The sequence below is a fragment of the Triturus cristatus genome, chromosome 6 (assembly GCF_964204655.1).
Source record: "Triturus cristatus chromosome 6, aTriCri1.1, whole genome shotgun sequence".
NCBI classification, from domain to species: domain Eukaryota; kingdom Metazoa; phylum Chordata; class Amphibia; order Caudata; family Salamandridae; genus Triturus; species Triturus cristatus.
This window is the reverse complement of record NC_140589.1, coordinates 334,918,740-334,938,206: the sequence shown is the minus strand read 5'-3', so window position 1 is coordinate 334,938,206 and position 19,467 is coordinate 334,918,740.

The following is a 19,467-nucleotide window of genomic DNA, read 5'->3' as shown; positions in this document are numbered from 1 at the left end:
TGATGAGGATGTTCTATACAGAATGACCATGGATAACAGAGAATGTGAGGCTTTGGGAACATATGCAATATTTAATCCAGATGCATTACCCCCAGAGTTGAAACAGACAGTAAAAGCAGCAGTTTGGGATTTTACTGGAGAAGATGTGGGCCTGATGAGAAATGTAGATCCAGTAAAAATTACTGTAAAAGAGGGAGTGGTTTACCCAAACATACCGCAATACAGATTGACACCTGAAATAATTGAAGGAATAACACCCTTAATTGAAAAGATGATCCAGCAAGGGGTGTTGAGAGAAATATTGAGCAGCCCATGTAATTCACCGATAATGGGACTGAAGAAACCTAATGGAAAGTTCAGAATAGTACAGGATTTGAGAAAAATTAACAAGATTGTTGTGCCATGTTGTCCTATTGTGCCAAATCCATCAGTGATTTTGTATCAGATTCCCCATGATGCAAAATGGTATACGGTAATTGATTTGTGTCATGCTTTCTTTTCTATCCCATTGCATCATGACAGCCAGCCAATATTTTCTTTTAGATTTGGAGAACGGATTTTGGCATGGTGCCGAATTCCACAGGGGTATACAGAGAGCCCTTCAATATTTAATCAGTTGTTAAAGAAATCTCTGGAAAGTCTGACAATGCCTGAAAATTCAGTCCTGGTTCAATATATTGATGACCTACTAGTGGCATCAAAAACACGTGAAGCTTGTGAAGTAGACACCATTGCATTACTGAATCACTTGGCTGATGGAGGATTAAAGGTATCTCCAGCCAAATTGCAGTTCTGTAAGAAAGAAGTCCAGTATCTGGGACACAATATTGAGAAAGGCCTGAGAAAAGTGACTATTGACAGGATCAAAATCATTAGAGGAATGAGAGCCCCAATGACACAAAGAGAGGTGAGAATGTTCCTGGGAATGGTGGGTTACTGTCGTCAGTGGATAAGTAATTTTTCCCTGATTGCCAAACCATTGATTAAATTGACCAAAAGTGAGGTGAAAGACCCATTAGAACTAAAGCCAGAAGAAATGGCTGCATTCAGAGCGCTGAAAGACAGACTATGTGAAGCTCCTGCCCTAGGAATGCCTGATTATGAAAAGGAATTTGAGCTGTACTGTAGTGAGAGAAATGGATGTGCACTTTCAGTGTTAATCCAGAAACATGGACGTCTGAGAAGGCCAATTGCCTATTTCTCAGCAACTCTTGACCCAGTAGCTGTGGGTTTGCCAGGTAGCCTAAAAGCAGTAGCTGCTACGTGCAAAAGTCTGGAACAAAGTGAGGGAATCATAATGGGATACCCTGTACGGGTATTCGTACCTCATGATGTGGCAATACTTTTAACAAGGAGCCGGACACAGTTCATGTCTCATAGTCGGCTGACTAAATATGAGAAAGTCATTCTTGGTGCAACTAATGTAAGCCTGGAGAGATGTGTGAATGTGAATCCAGCGACACTGTTGCCTGATGCGGAATGTGTGGGAGTGAGAAATGATGTTGATCATGATTGCTTGGATGTACTTGATTATTGCACAAAGCCAAGGCCAGACATAAGAGATCTGCCACTGCCTGAAAGTGATCATGTGTTGTTTGTGGATGGATCTTGTCTGAGAACAGAGGAAGGAGTGTTGAGTGCTGCATATGCTGTGTGCAAAGTCTCGGAAGTTGTGGAAGCATCACCTCTGAAAGGAGTTAAATCCGCTCAGGTGGCAGAATTAGTGGCACTGACAAAAGTATGCAAGATTGGGAGAAGTGTGAGAGTGACTGTGATGACTGACAGCCAGTATGGCTTCGGAGTTGTCCATGATTTTGGCCAGCTATGGCTACAAAGAGGTTTCCTGACCTCAAGTGGAACTCCCATAAAGAATGCTGAAGTGGTTGGAAAACTGCTAGAGGCGATACAGCTGCCTAAAGAACTAGCAGTTGTAAAATGTGCTGCTCATGGTCATGGTGACGATTTTGTAACAGTGGGTAACAAGTTTGCCAATGACATTGCACAATATTGTGCAAGGAACAATCACTCAATTAACAGGAGTAAAGAACGGGAAATGTCTTCTTGTTCATTAATGTTTACTAATGAAGTAGGAACATGGGAGGAAGTAAAACAGCTGCAGGATGAGGCAGAAGATGACGAAATGAGAGATTGGGTGAAAGCAGGTTGTGCACCTAAAGAAAAAGATCATGTGTGGGTCTATAGGGATGGAAGACCAGTCATGCCAAACAGCATGTGGTCAACAATGGCAAGGATGTATAATGGCCAAGGACATCTGGGGAGGGATGCTATGATAAGAGCCTTTAAGCAAACCTGGTATAGTCCAAAGTTTAGACTGATAGCAGAAAGTCTCTGCCAGAGATGTCTGATATGTCAGCAATTCAATCCTGGAAAGAAAACAGTGGTGAGCCTAGGAACAATAGGCAGGGAGGGAGGACCCTTCACGAGAATGCAGATAGACTTCATTGAAATGCCCCCAGTCAACAGATTGAGGTATGTCCTGGTGGTGGTCTGTTTGTTCTCAAGGTGGGTGGAGGCGTACCCAACAAGAAGAAATGATGGGATAACAGTGGCCAAATTACTGTTAAGAGAGTTCATCCCAAGGTACGGGTTCCCAGTAACCATTGAATCAGACAGAGGAGGACATTTTTATAATGAAATCATGGGTCTAATTTGTGAAGCATTAAGTGTACAGCAGAAGTTGCATTGTGCTTACCGACCAGAGGCTTCTGGGGTAGTTGAGCAAATGAATGGTACCATCAAAAACAGAATTGGCAAAATGTGCTTAGCCACAGGAATGAAATGGCCCGATGTCTTGCCTCTAGTCTTGATGACTATTAGGTCTACTCCAGACAGAACAACAGGTTTGAGTCCACATGAAATTATCATGGGACGTGCTATGAGGTACGCATATGTACCAGTGAACAAGCTGATGACTATAACTGATGACATGATTTTGGATTACTGCAAAGGCCTGGCTGACGCAGTTCATTCTGTGTTTCACCAGGTTGGAGAAGACGTCACCACACTTGAAAAGAAACCAGCCCATGATCTGAGCCCAGGGGACTGGGTAAGGATAAAAGTCCACAGAAGAAGGAATTGCCTGGTTCCAAGGTGGGGAAGGCCAAGACAAGTCATCTTGACCACAACGACTGCTGTGAAGTGTGCTGGTGTGAAAAATTGGATACATGCAAGCCACACACTGAGAGTTCCAAATCCAAGAGATGGTACTGGAAAAGAATACTTTGAAGAATCAGATTCCAGCGATGATGCAGACAGTGAGGCAGTAAGAAGGAAAAAGAATCCTGAAAGTGGGGAAAGTGAGTCAAGAGAAATTTTCATCCCACCAGAAGAGGTTCTGAAGAGAACAGTGCAAACTGCAGAAGCGAGTTCAGACTCAGAAGAATTGCCTGAGGTTCCAATTGACAGTGATCAACACAAAAAGAAAGAAAGAAAAGAAAAGAACATTCCAACAGAAGAGACACCTGAATCGCATGAGGAAATTGGACAAGTTCCACCTGAGATAAATATTGAAGAAAAAGGGACAGACAAAGACAGAGAGGGACAGATTGCGGAAAAACCCCGAGGAGGTGTAGGGAACATCAACAACAAGCTAGGTGAAGGGACAAGTAGACAGCAAGAAGATTGCGTGTCGGAGACCCGAGGAGGGACAGAAGTAGGGAAATCTCAATTGGTGGAAAAAGAGACTGTTGGAGAAAAGAAAGCTGTTAACGAACCAGAAGCAACAGAAACAGAGTCTGATGAAAGTGACAATGAGATACATGGAGGACGAGTTCTGAGAAAGAGAACTTGGCTTGGAGAAAGAAACAATAAAGAAGGAAAACAAAAGAGAAATGCTAAAGGAGATCTGTGGCCAAATAAGATAAAGAGACTAAGGTACAGACTGACACGAGTTAACTCTTCGAAAGCTGAACAAGTGAACGAAGTGTCGAGTCAAAACCCAACCAAAGAAGAGGAAACAAAGATACCTGAGAGAACTAAAAGAATAAGGAAACCAAACCAGAGGTACAAGTCACCGGAATGGACGTATGTGGCACTGCATGAACAAGGAGAAGAGGCGGACAGCCAAGGAAGTCCAGAGGAGGCTTTACTGAAGGAGGTTGCTGAAGAAGAAGCTGTGGGAATCCTGAGAGTTATCTTGTCCGACATTGGAGAAGAGACGGATGTTCAGGACCTGATACAGTTTGATGATGATGAAGAGACAGTAAAAAGTGATGAAAATCCAAATTGAGTAAATCCAAGGAAAATCACTTGAAGAAGAAAAGAAAAAGAAATATTAAAATTAGTAGATTGTAATAATCCGTTGGGTACTTGCTGCCCTTAAAAGTTCAGTAGAGGAGTAGAAGAGGCTAAGTCAAAAGACACGGTCAAATTAACAAAATGGCTAACACTGAGAATAAAAGTAGATGTACCTTTCTGAAAAGATGGTGCAAAATGTGCTGCTGCTGTACAGGTTTATTCATGCTGCTTTGGAGCGTGCTTGCTCTACTGATTTCATTTAGAGTCACTATAGACACTTTAGAAGGTCATACTGAGAACAAGACTAATATAGGGAAGAGTCCATTAAAGGTAGTCCCAACTAGAACTAGTAATGTACATATACTTAAAGATAGGTCAATTAACGATTTTTCTAGCAATGTTTTTTCTAAATTGTTGTATGAGTACATAAAGACAATGGAAGTAAGGGATTGCTACGTCTGCATGCAATTACCTGCCTCTGTTTCGGAAGGAGTGACTTATCATCATCTTCCGGCTACGTATGGAATTTCCTGTAGTGTGTTGATTAGTATATTTTATCAGTTAGGGAAATTAGATTACAATATGTCTAATATAGATAATATTCTTGGGTAGTTGCCTATGAATAAAGCACTGAATCCTGCAAAGGATGCTAACACTTTAGGTGAGATTTTTTTAGAAAACAAAGAATTAACCTTAGAATATGTTTTTAGAAATAATTTAACTTGCAGTTTGAAAGGAGAAGAGAAGAATTGTCTAGACATGGTTGACAGAAGAAGGTTGAACATGCACAAGAAAGCAGAAGGGCATAAAATGAGTGATACAATGTGGGATATTGAAAAAGAAAAGGAGTTGAAAGATGGAGCCAGTCCAACTATGGCTATAGATGCCCCACAGAAAGGCAAACTGTGCATTACCAGGAAGAGATCCCAGTATGATTATTATTTCATAGGGACTAGTGAGTGCCATGATACATACTTTATTGCAACCGGATGAGGATTTAGAGGAGGAGAAGATCCAGTTTTCCCGGGAGTGTATTATATTTGTGGGAACAAGGCTTATTACCGTTTGCCTGACCATTGGTTTGGTACATGTTATGTTGGCCTGGTCTTTCCAAAGATTTTTCACATGGATAGAGTAGATGATGCTGAACATTCTAACACATTAACACGTTATAGAAGAGAAACATGGACAGAAATTGTAGGAGATATTTTTGGAGCTTTAATTCCAGCAGTGGGAATTTCTTTGAATGCATTTGGCATTCGGAAGCTGTCAACCGTGGTGGATCGCTTGTCAACAAGCACCGCTGGAGGCTTTCTTTTGGTTAATACAGAAATGGTTGCTTTGCGTGCTATGGCGATGCAAAATCGACTTGCCCTTGACATTCTTTTGGCAAAAGAGGGTGGAGTCTGTGGAATGCTGAAAGTTCAACATTGTTGCACTTACATTCCTGACGAAAGTAAAGATCTAAAAGTCTATATTAAAAATATTACTGATTTGCATGAAGAATTAGTACCACTGGAAGCTCAAAGTATCTGGACTAAAATGGCTAATAAGATGATTGCTATTAAGAACTTTGTAGCTAAGATAGGTAGTACCATTTTTGGTAAGATATTATTTCCATTAACTTGTGTAATAGTTGCATTATTGATCCTTAGATTAGGATGTATGTGTTGTAGATATAGAAGAAATAAAAAGAAAATTACAAAAGAAAATGTTAAAAGGAGACAAAAGAAACCAGAAAGAGATCCACAAGAAATAGAACTAGAAGAGCTAAGAGAAAGCATGTGTATAGAAACTAAAAAGGAAGATGAGATGGAAACTAGGGTCTAAAAACAAGTCAAAGAAGATATTTCAAATTCTTCCAAAAGGGGAGACAAAATTGATTTTTGGGGTTTTGATTTTTTGTGGTGAATATATATCACCAAAGGGGGGATTGATGGAGCAGGGTTTTTACTTTAAAACCAAATATCTGTATCATTTTCGCATGTTATAACTAAAAGTACTACTGATTAATTATTAAGTATTAAAAGTTTGTTGAATGTTGTCTAATCAACCTTATTAACAAGAGAATTACACGTGGGAAAGCTATTGCATGGCTACAATAATAAGTGAACTAAGTAGGTGAGCAAACTGACAGAAAACTATGTTGCTTATGTGATGTTATAGTGTTTTGCGCCTAAATTAATATGCAATAATGGCTTTTATGTTGCAAATGGCTAGATAAATACACACACATAAGGGTATTAGCAGGGGAATAACACTGTATAATCATTTCCGTGCAGTAATTCTGTTTTATGTTTATTTTTGCTTCAGTTGTCCAATGTGGCCTACCCGAAAATGGCTGCCGTCTACAGCCTACACTCGAGTAGATGGAAATTTACAAGAAAGGCTTCGCTCTGCCTGTGACCTTGCACCTCTGATGAACTGAAAAGCCATAAGCATGATGACAAGTCCGGGACATCTGCCAAGAGCCCCTGGAAAACGGAAAAGTTGATACGAACTTGTTATGAACTCATTATTGAAACAAATTCACCTAGTAGAGACATCCGTAAAAGTATCAAATTAGTCATGGACGTTCAATTCTGCTATTCATTATTTGGGACAATCTATGCGTGAGAAAATCTCGCATAATATCGAAAAAGTACCAAGATGACATTATTTCCACCATTCATCCGTTTTGAACAAAGAATTGTAACTTTATAGAATGTAAATTTTTGTATAAATAATAGTAGACTAGATAGGTCTAGCACCACTTCTTCCCGAGCTGATGATGCGAGGTCCCTATGCTGACGGAGAGGACGATGACTCTACATGACGACAGAAGACTCTAATTCTTCTACAGAGGACCAGTTCTGACTTAGGATCTGACATTTAGACAGAATAGGTAAATATGAGAGAAATGAAATTTGCATTTAATTGGCTTTTCCTACAAATTTTAGATAAATGAACAATCTGTTTGAATTTCTGTCTCAGGTGGTTATTTCTTGTCATGTTTATTGAATTTATTTGTGTATTCTATGAAATGTTCTCGTTAGATCTACAAGCAACTAGCTGGTCGCATTGACCTCAAAGTACAGGCAGATTGGATAAGTGTTCAGGAAAGGTGTTTCTCTTTTACAGGGCACGGATAGAGTGATTTAGGGTGAATGTTGGTGTAATGGGCCCCACCAGCGTGTGATGTGTGTATGTGTGTGACTGTGAAATCATTCCGTCCGTGGAAGTAGAGGGGATTCGGAAGCTCTGATCTGCACCAGCATCGCCCGCACGGCCATAATGTTGGTGCTGTAACCTTCTGCAAGCATATCTTAGAAACCCCTCACCTTTGGTTGACTCCATCTATAGAATCCTAAAGATCATCAACAGTTGTGATGGTTTACTTTTTTCTGTCTCCTTTCTAGAAAATACAATAAAAAAATCCTAAAGATATAAACTCCATGTCAGAAAAACATTGAGGGGCAGATTTATGAGGGACTTGCGCCCCTTTTACGCCGCCGTTGCGTCACTTTTGTGATGCAGTGGCGGCGTAAACCCTGCGCCATGTTGCGCCCCATTTACGTCGTGACGCATCTATGGAGGTGCGTCACAGTGTAAAGCCCAGCGCCACATGAAACCTGCGTCAGGTTTCATGTGGGCGTTTCAACTCAGGGGGGGGTGTTCCGTCACAGGAACGCCCCTGAAAAGTGACTCAGTGAAATCTATAAGATTTCACTGAGTTACTTTCCCAACGCTGATGCGTTAAAACCCTGCGCCTGCTTGAAGCACCATGTTAGGGATAGGGTAGGTTGGAACAGTGCTGGAGTTGCGTTGCGCTTGCGACCTTACGCCGGCAGATGTGTCACGTATCTGCTTGTCCTTGCACCACGATGCACCGCATTGTAAATGCGGCGCATCTGCGGTGGCGCAAGGGCAAACTTGCGTGACGCATCTTCCCTGGCGCATCCCTGCTGATTTGCAGGGATGCGCCAGGGAACATAGATCTGCCCCTTAGGCTTTTACCATCACCAAATAGATATGTATAAAAACGATGGGGCAGATTTATGAGCCCCTTGCGCCACTTTTGCGTCACTTTTCCCATGTTAAAAGTGACGCAAAAGTGGCGCAAGGGGCTCATAAATCTGCCCCGATGTACTTTACCATGTTGATCTTTAGCAGGGAGGAACATTGGAAAGTTGTTAAAAATGGGTGAGGGTTTGAGTATTATCAATTTTGTAATTCCAGACTAACATCTCAAAATCATCACACCTCTCTTGCATTAAATTACAAAAAAAGGATACTGCCCACCATAAGTCAGTGGGCCTCCTGCCTCGATAAACTAGCCATTTCTCTGCTCAGTTTTGAGTCGAAGGAGACTACCTGTTTACACTAGTGGACCTGCCACTTGCTCCTCCACATACCCTTTAACCTGGTGGGTCATGTGTCAAAGGAAGGCTATGTCAGAGTGACAGCCATCCCATCCTATTCAGAGTGGGGCAACCATCACTGATCTTCTTAGCCACCATGCCAGACAAGTTGGATATGGGCATGGAAAATGGATAATGGCCCCTCATGCACAGGAAGAAAACGTTCTGCTTGTTAGGTAATTTAACATTTCCACTGAGAAATCAAACTCATGCTTTGGGAATGTATTTCCTCAATGCAAAAAAGTTTGCTATGTAGTTATTTTAAACTTGGCACTCACTTGGGACGTTTATAATGCTGGGAAGGGAGCCCTTCCGCAATCGCGTCCTTCACAGTACAGAGATTTCTCACAGGCAGACGACTTACGCAATGTTAGCGCCTCCGCCACCTTAGTGGGTGGCAGGCTGTCCACCAGTGCCTCCTTGACTCACTAAGTTTTCTTTTTGTCCAGAAATCAAAATGCAAAATTATTTATTCCAGTCAAAGAGCATTTGATTTGCCACAGACTGAACTTACCTGCCCTTTGCTTTGGAAATACAGAAGTCAGGGCTAAAGTGATTGCGTGTGTGAGTCTTGAGACAGGGCACTACAATGTTTTCAATGAACCAACATGGGCAATCCCAAGTATTGTGAATTTGTAGAAAGAGGTGGACTAATCACAGAGCTGGGGGTTCAGTATTAAACTCGGTACAGATTAATGGGAATCTCAGATGTGAGGCTAAGGGCCTGATTTATATATTGGCAGAGATGGTACTCTGTCGCAACTGTGATGGAGTTCCCCCCAGGGGCGTAACACAGGCCCCGCATCCCCCGCGGTGCGGGGGGCCCCCAGCTGCAGGGGGCCCCCTCAGAGCAGAACTACGGTCTGAGGCCTCCGGATAAAATGCGGAGTGGGGGCCCCTCTGTGCACATTGCAGGGGGGCCCCTTAAACTTTCGTTACGCCACTGGTTCCCCCACCACCAATATAGTGGCCACCCACCAAATTTAAGTGAGGGCAGAACTTAAGTTTGGCCATGGTGGAGAAATGGCTACGTGTCCACCCACTCAATTTAGATGGGCAGACATGTAGTCATTTTTTACTGTAAAATCTTGCGGTAAGGAACAGTAAAACTATTATAATGACCCCCCTCCATTATGGGAGAATCTTCCCATGGCAAGGTGAGGATTATTTTTTACTTTCCAGAAAGGAAAGCCCATTTCGAGATTTACTTTTTGAAAAGAAAAACAAGAATACTGTTAGCTACAAGGCTGTGTCCTTCCAACACAATCCGGAAGCAAGCAGTAAAATGCATTGACATGAACCACCGCCCCGGCAGTTGCTGCCAATTCCTTGGTGGTCGTTTATAAATTAGGTGGGGAGCCTCTCTACCATGAGGATGGAGTAATTTACTCCATGCCCATGGCGGGATGGCATTCCACCAACCTAACTATAAATAAGGCCTTAGTACTTGTATTTTTGTGAGTAAATTGAGCTGACCTGATTCTGAAGTAAAGTCCTAAATTGGAACCTGCAAATGTGTGCTTTTATGTTGTAGTTGGTTTATTAATTTCTTGAGTTCACAAATGTTTCCAGAAGTACATTTCGAAACATGCAGAAGTTACATACATACATTAGGAAACTTGCATAATTCACATACAAACTGCACACTCTTAAAAATCTGTGGTGAATTCCATTTTTGCATGAAAACATATGGACATGTATAATTGCAGATGCAAAAATGCTCTGATTAAGTTTAAACAGGAAAACTATTTTTCTCATAATGAAACGTATGCATGTACACTCTGCTATTTGTAGGGTGTTTGATCATCTTGTTAGTTTATGGACACCCACAAACTTACATATTTGTGGGTATTGACTAAGTCCTCTCCTGCACCTTTCTCCCCTGGAAAATTTCCCAAACAGATTCCTGACAAGAGAAAAAATCGGCCTCTCAGCAGAATGGAAAGGCAGCAGCGACCACAACCCTTTAGATGTACAGTGTAGTTGTTTTGAGGTGGGGGCAAGTCAAATACGGTCTTTAAGGAGACCCTGAAACTGAAGGCCAAAGGCCGTAAGTTTAGATGGGGTAAAACTGTTCCGGATCATTTGGCTTCCAATTGTGACTTCCAAGAGTGAGGCCGCTTTCTTCCGGTGAGGCCTGGACAGAGTCAGGGGTGTTCTCCCTTATCTGTGCCCCCACCTGCTCGGAGACATCGGGAAGTCATGAATCTCGCTGTTCTGCCACCCACTCTGAGGCCTGTGCTGAAGTGTCAAAGAAGTAGGTCGTAGAATTGAAAAGTATCTTTAACTGGGCTGGGAAGAGGAGCTTATACTGGAGTTTGAGTGTATGAAGCTTCTGTTTAACGTTCTTGAAGAAGTGTCTGAGCTGTTGGACTGCGTGTCTGTAGTCTGGTAAAATCATGATTTTGGTGTTTTGGAAATGGAGGTCCTGATGATGTCTGGCCTGGCAGAGAATGGCGTCATGGTCCGGATGATTGAGGATGGGAGCAACAACGGGATGAGGAGAGGCGGTTGCTTGGAGAGGCAGTGATGTACCCTCTCCACCACAAAGCAGTGAGACAGTTTGTCGGCAGGAATCCAGGACCAGAGCCACTCCTCCAGGAGGCAATCTGCACTGGATGTCTCTATCCCCTGATGAATTGCAGGTTATTCCTTAGTGAGCGGTATTCAGGATCTTTGACCCGTTCCTCCAGGGATACCGATACAGAGAGCATCATTGAGACCTTGAGTTTCAGGGCCTCCATCTAGGGTCTCCATCTCGTTCTGTACAGCTGAGACCCTGGTTTCACACAAAACTATCATTCTTCCAACATTGATTTCAGAATTCTTGGATCAGCGTACAACTAAAATAGGTGACTTGCTTTTAGACAGTGACTTGCATTAGGGCTCACCCCAATCTTAACAGCATGCCACCCAATCGGTGGTTTTCTCTCACAATTACTGGCCTGTGTGTAACACCTGATTTCAGGCACCCATCAAAACAATTTTCCTTTTCCCCTTTTGCTACCTCTATCTATCACGGGTTGCACTTTCACCCTACCCCTCACTAGTGATATACACTTTGTGATACAACATGATTTTTTTCTGGTATCGCATGTAGGTATCACATGTACCGCAAAACTTAATAGATTAAAATTCACTTTATTTTCACGTCTCTTTTACCTAACACAGCATGCAAACACAATCACTGTTTTTTGTTGCAATGATATGTTGGTTGAGAATTGTCTAAATATTGTATATGATTTCGCAGCCTTGAAGAAGTCCTGTGGACGAAACAAGTGTCGGCTGCATGTAACATCAAACTATGCACACTATGATATTTTATGAAACAATAAATGAAGAAACTGCATTGAATCGTCAAACTTTTCAAAACCCCTTCTTTTCAAGGAAGACTTTAAGATACAAGTGTATGTCCCGAGTTCTAGTGCCCAAAGGTTTGTCCCACTGTTTTTACACAGGAGGGTGTACTGCTCCCTGGATGGCTGGGTGTTATTACCGCATGAGCACCATAATTGGATTACCTACATTTTCTTCTTTTCCTGATCATCAGCCTTTACATATGTCACTTTAATACACTGATCTGTTTTGTATAACCTATTGTATACTGTTGATGGTTATGCTGACATTTGGTATAGCCACTACATATTGTGTATTTGAGACCCTGGTTTCAGCTTCTCTCATCTGGCCAGCCACATTAAGAAGATCATAGTGTAATAAGAATACGTCCAGTTGGACCTCATCCACCTTAGTCTCGACCGCTTCCTTAGCATCTTGGATAGGATGATGGCCAGATACACCTGCACCTGGGTGCACGGCACCCATGGAAGCGAGAGCATCAGCAGCTCTATGGGTGTTAGCAGCAAGCCACAACCCCAGATTTTCAAAACTTTAAAGTTGTATGAAAAAATTGGTAATGGAAACTGGTACAGGCAAACATGTAAGAGCTAAATTCAAATGGGATTACCAGTAAGATAAAGAATACAGTGTGAAGCTGTGTACTAGTAATGCACTATTTCTAGTCGGATCTGGATACTTCTAGCCCCATTAGTTTACAACTTATAGAGGATTGCTCACCTCTTTTAGTAATATAGCATAAATTGAGACAAGTTACATGATCTACTGAGTTTCTAAAGTAATTTTCTTTCTTACACAAAAGGCCGGTTTCTCAAAAAATACTCTTAAATCTGTACCTGTAGGTTTATTACCTTGCAAAAAGGCTGGAGAGGAGTTTGCAAATTCACACAAATTCTTGAAGGTACAGGTGTTCTCAAACACGACCATTCATTGCTCACTTCCCACCACTTTTATGGGATTTACTCAGGTACACTATTATACCATCATAGGCAATACTGTAAAAGAGTAAGGGGGCTTGCGGGGACCTTTTTGTGAATAATCTGCACTTGTAAATTGAGACATAGTTTCCTGGTTATGCCAAATTTATGTGCACAAACGGCTCCGTGAAGCAGGCCAAATGAGTCTGAATGCTTATACAACACACACAAACATTTCTGATGTACCTAATCTTAATGGAAGGAGCATAGATGATGTAGCCAGAATTGCCTAGTAAAGTTAAACAGAAGCAGAAAGTAGAGGTATGTATGGGAGGAAGAGCTCAAGGAGGAATCCTAAACGTAAAAATTGCAGTGTATAAAAATAAAGCTAAAGACCTCCCAAACGGATTAGGCGAAGGAGATTGAAGACGCCGAAGGAAACAGGAGTCAGCTCGAGTGAGAGTAAATCAAAAGCACAAACCCGGCCATCCGTAAGTGTGGATAACACGGAACTGGAAAAGTATTGACAACCACAGCATGAGTCAAAGTGAATGGCAATCAAAATGCTGTCCAGCTAGAAAAAAGCACTCTTAATTGGAGACGACGCAGAGTATACAAAAGATCTGATAATTCCAGCATATTTGAGACTCGTATGGTAATAGCTTCACCCTACCAGTGAAACTCTCCACAAATTAAGAAAAGCGTTCTATGAGCCACATCATTTCAATTCCACATTTACGCCTAAGTCCCTAGTGAAAACAGGAATTCTACGTAAGCTCGTTCCAGGTCCTGATGAGATCACGCAAGAAAGCAGTTGTTTTCACGCACATGCGCTATTTAACAGAAAGTAAAACTTTCAACCTCCTTCGCTGTTGGGGGACACGCCGACATGTCGAGTGAAGTCATTTGAGAAGAGGTTACAGCAGAAATCTTCTAGCTAGAAGCTGAGGAAGGCAAAGTGAATTGTATTGGACGTTCAATTTTGATGCCTTGTGGCCGCTGCATAATTTACGAAGGGGAAAGAACAGAACTACTGACTGTCTTTAGGGATAGAAATGGTTGTGCATTTGCACATTTGGTGACATGCACAGAGTCACCCGAGATGGTTGATCCCCTGTATGCCAATATACCTGTGAAATAAATAAACTGAACCAGATTAACACCACCCAACACAACTTTTGAAATCAAAATGAACTATGACTGGTCCTGATGAAGGTGGTTTTTACTTATGCTCCACCGAAACGTGCGTAGACCTACTTGATACAGACAGGAATCCAACCTGAGATACAAAAATACAAAAACAAAGAAGAAATTGCTGTGACATATCAGCACATCTCAGCTACAAAGTTAATAATTGCATTCACTGGATCCCTCATATGTTTATGAATAGTCATATGTATTAGTTGTTGGTGTAGTATGTATGATAGTATGGATGAGGCATGTGATGTACTTGAATGTATGTTTGATGATTGAGTGTGGGGTTATTTTCATCTGAATACTTAAGTTGATGCTATGTTGTAATTACTTCTTTCTATGTGTATGGTTATTTAGTGATTTATATTGAAAGTGTTATGTTTGCTTTAATTAATCATGTTACAGTAATTGAAATATTAAACTGTTCATGAAATTAAGTATATGAACTGTATTGAGAAAGTGATATAACAGGACTATTTTGCTTGCGTGTCTTTTGTTAAACTTTGTGCTAATTTATAACAATGAACTTTTTTGAAAAAGAGAAAAACCAAAAAAAAAATCTTTACTAACAATAAACATGGTTTTATGAAATAATATGGTTGAGTAAATATTTTGGGGACATGTTTCATGCATGAGCCTGAGTGGCCAGCTACTAAAGTGATATAGGTCAGCTTAGAGGTTTTGCAGTCCTAAAAATAAAGCTAGTGCCAGAATGTAAGTTATTGTTTTAGAGGCACGTTAAAACCATTGCAAACATTGCACCACTTTGTCAAAGGAACTTTCAAATCCTGTAATGATATGAAAGGGTGGAGTAGTAGTCTACGTGTCAACATACACAAGCATGAATGAGGGAACATATGTTGTTAAAGAATGCTGAAGAAAGCTCCTAAGATGTAAAAAGGGCCAACTCCTCTGTGGGAGCTCACCATGTCCGATTTTTATCTAAACCAATGTAAATGAGCTCCATTAAGATTAATTATATAGCAATGTATTACATGGTGAACCTTAAACTCCACATTTATGCCTAAGTCCCTAGTGAAAACAGGAATTCTACGTAAGCTCGTTCCAGGTCCTGATGAGATCACGCGAGAAAGCAGTTGTTTTCACGCACATGCGCTATTTAACAGAAAGTAAAACTTTCAACCTCCTTCGCTGTTGGGGGACACGCCGACATGTCGAGTGAAGTCATTTGAGAAGAGGTTACAGCAGAAATCTTCCAGCTAGAAGCTGAGGAAGGCAAAGTGAATTGTATTGGACGTTCAATTTTGATGCATTGTGGCCGCTGCATAATTTACGAAGGGGAAAGAACAGAACTACTGACTGTTTTAGGGATAGAAATGGTTGTGCATTTGCACATTTGGTGACATGCACAGAGTCACCCGAGATGGTTGATCCCCTGTATGCCCATATACCTGTGAAATAAATAAACTGAACCAGATTAACACCACCCAACACAACTTTTGAAATCAAAATGAACTATGACTGGTCCTGATGAAGGTGGTTTTTACTTATGCTCCACCGAAACGTGCGTAGACCTACTTGATACAGACGGGAATCCAACATGAGATACAAAAATACAAAAACAAAGAAGAAATTGCTGTGACATATCAGCACATCTCAGCCACAAAGTTAATAATTGCATTCACTGGATCCCGCATATGTTTATGAATAGTCATATGTATTAGTTGTTGGTGTAGTATGTATGATAGTATGGATGAGGCATGTGATGTGTTTGAATGTATGTTTGATGATTGAGTGTGGGGTTATTTTCATCTGAATACTTAAGTTGATGCTATGTTGTAATTATGTCTTTCTATGTGTATGGTTATTTAGTGATTCATATTGAAAGTGTTATGTTTGCTTTAATTAATCATGTTACAGTAATTGAAATATTAAACTGTTCATGAAATTAAGTATATGAACTGTATTGAGAAAGTGATATAACAGGACTATTTTGCTTGCGTGTCTTTTGTTAAACTTTGTGCTAATTTATAACAATGAACTTTTTTGAAAAAGAGAAAAACCAAAAAAAAAACTTTACTAACAATAAACATGGTTTAATGAAATAATATGGTTGAGTAAATATTTTGGGGACATGTTTCATGCATGAGCCTGAGTGGCCAGCTACTAAAGTGATATAGGTCAGCTTAGAGGTTTTGCAGTCCTAAAAATAAAGCTAGTGCCAGAATGTAAGTTATTGTTTTAGAGGCACGTTAAAACCATTGCAAACATTGCACCACTTTGTCAAAGGAACTTTCAAATCCTGTAATGATATGAAAGGGTGGAGTAGTAGTCTACGTGTCAACATACACAAGCATGAATGCGGGAACATATGTTGTTAAAGAATGCTGAAGAAAGCTCCTAAGATGTAAAAAGGGCCAACTCCTCTGTGGGAGCTCACCATGTCAGATTTTTACCTAAACCAATGTAAATGAGCTCCATTAAGATTAATTATATAGCAATGTATTACATGGTGAACCTTAAACTCTGAAATATCTACATAAGATAACTGGATCTGGATCTACATTTAACACACCAGCACTAATTGTTAGTGCTTAAACATAGTATAACCGAAAAATTGATTTGTTTAAAAAAAAGAATGCCATTTACATTTCCAATACTTAAAAGTGGTGGGTATGTTACGAAATAAATACAATTCTTGGATTTGGCATGTGGATGACACCATTAAACCTTTGTCTGATATCCATAGCATCTTTGCTCAGATCCTGATAAATCAAAACGTTTCTGATCTCGGGCCCCAAAATAGCTCTTCTCTTCTCTTCTCTGGATATTCACAAGGCTTTTTTTTTACATAGAATCTCTAATTCGGCCATAATATACCTTGATTTCACTTATTTTATAGTCTTAGAAAACCTGAGATTCATTCTTAAATTATTTTGCGTATAAAAAAGATTTACATGCACTAATAGCCTTTTTCATGAATGCAAAACTAATTAAAAATTTTGAAAAGTGTGCTTTATACTTGTAAATGGATTTACTCACAGAGTTGTGTCCATCTGAGTAAATGTACTACTACGGGTGGGGAGCAGTTATTCCAGGAAGGTATTGGCCTGGAATGTGTGCACGCCCATGAACATACATTTCTGTACGTATTCAGAAAATATTTTCTGATTCTGTCTGCCTTGTAAAAAGACAGAGATATACTCCTATAAAAGGCAGGAGTAAATCCCTTTCAAAGGTTTGAAGGGGAAAGGAACACCCTCCCAAATCAGGCGATCCAGTAAAATGCTTTTTTCCATGAGAGAAAAATATTTTCAAAATGTAGGAAACAGTTAGTATATGCTTGATTAAACAAACATATAAAAATGGGGTTCGCAATACTTTTCCAGACTTATTCCTGGAAACTAGCAACTGGGACTGTCAGTCAGTTAATTCACTTAATTATATACTTATATTGTAAGATCATAAAAGTACAAATGTGCACAAAAAACATTCGTCCAAGTACAAAATTTAAAAGATCATATAAGAACATCCATTAAAAACATACAGAACGTTCATCATAACTAAGCAATCAATTTAGAAGAATTGCTAAAAATATAGCATGAAATTCTTGAGTATTATACAGTTGCCTAGTTTTCCATGATAAGGATAGAAAGGACGCCACAGTGTAACAAACAAGGGGATCAGGCAGTGATTGTAAAAAATACATTCCTATACGGCATTGTGTGAAGTTATATTGGCGCATGAGGGGCAATATAAATTGTTTGCTGTGTACCACATAAAATTTAGAAAAGCAAAACATTTGCAAGTTTGATTCTGGGGACACACTTTCACAGGGAAAAAATTAAAGATCATGGATAGAAAACATTTCCGATGGATGGGCCAACATACAAGGGATGAGATTCAGTCAAAACATAAGTAAGAGAAATTTGTGACGTAAATTTGACACAGTAAATAAATATGAGGATTTTCCTTCCTGGACAATCAGTCCCTCTAAGTAAGAATTTATTGATACCTGTAGACAGTTAGTTTTGAATCTTTCGTTTGCCCTATGTGTGAGAAAATTAGTTTTAATCTCATGTTTTGAAATTTTAGAGCAATCACTTGGCAAGACAAATAGGTGCTCTAAACCAAGGGAGGAGAGACTATTTTTGATATATGTTGTCCATGGAATCCTGTTGACATGTTCCAGAGAGAGACAGTTTTCTATTAACTTCTGAGTGATGTGAACAGATTCGCTTCTCCAGATGGAATGCCAGAAAATGATTGGCACCAGGCTAATTATATCATTAATATATGGAACATCGATTTCTGGGTGACATATAAACTTTTAGCAACTTACGGGGAGGCCCACTAGTTTTTTCCAGAAGGTATCCTCCATAATCTAGAGAGCTGAGGAGTTAGAATAACCCCAGATGCCTGCCCCATAAGTTGCTTCAAAAACAGATTTGGAGGTGTAGACTTTTTTCACCATATCAATAGGTTTTGCTCCTGTTTTTTTTCTAAAAGAGTGTAGGGCGATTTTTCTAGCAATAAACCTCTTGTAGTAATCATGTAAGACCAAGTTAGTTGTCTATCAAAGGTCACCCCTAGATAAGAGAAGGCATTAGTTTGGGCTACCCTCTGACCACCTATATAAAAAACTTGGAGCCTTCCTGTCCTTTCGTCCGGTAATTACAATTAAGGACTTGGCCTCGTTGGTTTTTAAATCCAAATTACTCATACATTTTACATAAACCTCTGATAACCTTTCTAGGGCCTGGCCCATGCGGGCAATTATCACTGTATCATCTGTGTAGAGAAAGATTGGGGTGCATACATTGTTAATCTTAGAGACAACTGGTGTTGAGTCCGATAGGGGAGATGTTACCCCATTAGTATAGATGGAAAAAAGAAATGGGGTGAGTACCCAACCTTGTCGGATGTCCCTGTTGATTGCCAACGCCCTGGTATACTCTCCTTACCTCCCGTATCGGACACAGGCCGAGGCTGAGGAATAAAGCTGCCTTATAAAGAGGGTAATTGCCTCATCGATACCCATTTCCTTCATTATCCTCCATAAATAGTGATGTGTCACGCAGTCAAATGCTCCAGATACGTCCATAAAAGCCAAGTATAACTTGGCCTGCTTGGCTTGGGTATACAGACTTAAATTGGGGCACTGATCCTGAGTGCCCAACCACTGTTTAAAACCGTATTGGACCCGGATCAAAACGTTATTGCTGATGGCCCATACCTCAAGTCTGTTCCATAAAACCCAGCCTATAAGCTTAGCAGTACTAGGCAGGAGAGAAATTGGTCTATAATTTTTAGCCTCGGATTTATCTCCTTTCTTGTGGATGGGGATTAAAATAGATTTGATCCATGAGTCTGGTGGTCCCACT